Source organism: Lathyrus oleraceus, chromosome 3 (genome assembly GCF_024323335.1).
Source record: "Lathyrus oleraceus cultivar Zhongwan6 chromosome 3, CAAS_Psat_ZW6_1.0, whole genome shotgun sequence".
In the NCBI taxonomy this organism is placed as follows: Eukaryota; Viridiplantae; Streptophyta; class Magnoliopsida; order Fabales; family Fabaceae; genus Lathyrus; species Lathyrus oleraceus.
Window position 1 is genome coordinate 149067645 of NC_066581.1, and position 3176 is coordinate 149070820.

The 3176-nt window shown below is 37.8% G+C and overlaps 1 non-coding gene across 1 annotated transcript; it reads right to left on the reverse strand.

Moving 5' to 3' along the window:
• Nucleotides 1–1881: 1881 nt before the first annotated feature.
• Nucleotides 1882–1988, reverse strand: LOC127133451 (small nucleolar RNA R71). The gene has a single exon (XR_007807424.1). It is a non-coding gene; the product is annotated as a small nucleolar RNA R71 (small nucleolar RNA).
• Between the last annotated feature and the right edge of the window lie 1188 nt (nucleotides 1989–3176).

The window sequence follows — 3176 nt, forward strand, 5'->3', positions numbered from 1 at the left end:
CTCCTTTTTGCATTTTTTTCTCTTCCAGCAGCATAAGTATTTTACAGCATTATTTTTACAACTTTTATATTATTTTCCTTTGCAATTTCTATTTTCTTTTCCCAGCACTTAATTAATTCTTTTTCGCACAATAGTTTCTACACCGGAAACTATTGTGTACCTTTCACCGGATCTAACCTTACGTTAGAATCTAGTTCTTATTCCTTCGCTTTTATTTTTCTGTTTGATTGAAGAATTCAAGAACAAATCCAACCGGCCTGTGGTGGAGTGTTCAAGACTGCTATTTAATTTCTCAGGTTCTTTAATTATTGTTTGAATTTATATATGCCCTGTTTTACTGTTTATTTATATTATTTGCCTGAGATGAATCTGTTTATGCATGATAATTATTTAAGTTTGTTTAGCATGTCTGGCTAATTTATTTAGGTATCGGTATGTAAAGTAAGCGGAATGAAGGAATCAAAACCAAATTGGTTTAATTAAGTTTAAAATTAAAATCACTCTTTTTACGGTCTCAATTTACAGGTTTAATAACAAGGTTTTTGTACGAAAGTAAAAGACATAAAGAAGTTAAAAGCAATAGAACGAGAGTTTGAGTTTTTGACTGGACAGTGTAAATTGGACATTAATTCTAGATCAGGGCGAGAGCAATTTTTAGAGTTAATTAAATTCTAACCTTTTTCAAAAAGTATTTTTAAAGATTGAATGTGAGGACGAGAGTTAAGCATTTGAATTTAATTATATAACCTAAGTCAACAGAGCGAGAGTTTGAGATAAGGGTGTTTAAACGATTAGTGTTTTCTTAAAAAGAGTTTCTACGGATTCTATTGTTTTCAAAAAGTGGGTTTTGACTTAACTATAAGTGACAGCTACGTTAATATAAAATCATAGTTTATTCAACAGAGCGAGAGTTTGAGATAAGACTTTTAAACAATAGTGTCAACTGAAAGGATTTATTTTAAAAACCAAGAAACCAACGAAGATTTGATTCCCTAATTACGACGAACTACATACCGATATCCGCTTATTAGATATTTATTTTAGATCTTATTTTAGTTTTAGCTTTTCCCCCAAACAATCAAAGTATTACCTGCCTTAGCTTTACGAAGTAACCTTAGATAACGGTATATCGATTCATAAGTCCCTGTGGGATCGATATCTTTTAAAACTACGCGATAGAACTGTGCACTTGCAGTTTGTACCCCAAATTCGACTCATAAAGTCGCGATCAAGTTTTTGGCGCCGTTGCCGGGGACTTTTATTTGGTCGATATCGTAACTCTTCCGTTACGCTGTAGAGACTAAGGCTTTTCTTTTTCTTTTCTTTCTTTCGTTGATTTGTACGCCACGCACTCGCTCACAAGGCGAGCCGTTCTACTTACGAATCAACGATATCGAACTATATCTCCGAGTCTTACAACGAATTCGGGAATATCGTGCTGCAAACAATCTCCCTCCTGTTGAACTTCCTGATTTCAAAAATATTTTCCCTTCGATACCCGAGATGGCAGAACCAGCTCGTGCTCTTCGCGATTACGCCGCTCCATCGCAAGATGAACCGCATTCGAGTATTGCTCCACCCGCAATCGAAGCAAACAACTTTGAACTTAAACCTTCACTGTTGCAGGCAGTGCAACAGAACCAATTCTCTGGAAATCCTACCGAGGATCCAAACCTTCATTTATCCGTATTTGTCCAATACGCTGATACTGTTAAAGCTAATGGTGTCACTTCAGAGGCAATTCGACTTCGTCTTTTTCCTTTCTCGTTAAGAGATAGCGCTAGAAGATGGCTTCAATCTCTTCCTTCCAACTCAGTCACCACATGGAACGAGTTGAAGAAAGTTTTTCTTGCTCGATATTTTCCTCCGAGCAAAACAGCTATGTTAAGAGCCCAGATAAATGGATTTAAACAGAAAGATAACGAGTCTCTTTTCGAAGCATGGGAAAGATATAAAGACATGATGAGACTTTGTCCACACCATGGTTTAGAAGACTGGTTAGTAATTCATACCTTCTATAATGGTCTCTTGTACAACACGAGGTTAACAATAGATGTCGCCGCAGTTGGTGCACTAATGAACAAACCTTATGCTGACGCTTACCAACTTATCGAAAGCATGGCTCAAAACCACTATCAGTGGGGAACCGAACGAACAATGGTAGAAAAACCTCAAACGAAAGCTGGCATGTACGAGATAAGTAACCTTGATCATGTTAATGCAAAAGTGGATGCTCTGGTCCAGAAAATTGAAAGTTTAAATGTGTCACCTCCAGCCACCGTGGTAGCCATAACTCAGAATTGCGAAGTCTGTGGAATCCAAGGTCACACTCCTGCAGATTGTCAACTCCTAACAGGAATCCAAGCGGAGCAAGTAAACTATGCTCAAGGAAGCCCCTACTCGCATACCTATAACTCAAATTGGAAGAATCATCCCAATTTTTCATATAAGAGTAATAATGCTTTATACGCACCTGGACAATCTCCAAATCAAGCCCCAACTATACCTCCGGGATATCAGAAGCCGGTTCCATCTACACCTAACAATAACGCCCCTAGGAAATCCAACTTGGAAATCATGATGGAAAATTTTATAGCTTCTCAACAGCAAACCAATAAAGATTTCTTAAACCAGAATGTACACACTGGCGAACAAATTAAACAACTAGCAAGTAAAGTAGATGCCCTGGCTACTCATAACAAAATGCTGGAAACGCAAATATCACAAGTAGCTCAACAACAAGCGCTTACTGCTGCCCCAACTGGTACATTTCCTGGCCAACCCCAACCTAACCCAAGAAGCCACGCTCATGCAATTATACTGAGAAGTGGAACGGAAGTGGAAGGACCGTCTGACCCAAGGATAGAAAACCAAAACTCTGAAAAGTCAACTGAGAAGGAAAGTGAACCTAAGGAAAAGGAAGAGAGTAATAAGGAAACCGTAGAAAAGAAGGAACCTTATGTACCTCCACCATCTTATAAACCACCTATCCCTTACCCTCAAAGGCTTATTAAAACCAAAGATGCGGGCCAATTCAAAAAATTTGTTGACCTACTGAAACAATTAAACGTCACAATTCCGTTTACAGAAGCTATTACGCAGATGCCCTCATATGCCAAGTTTTTAAAAGAAATTCTTTCTAATAAAAGGAAACTTGAAGATAGCGAAATCGTTAC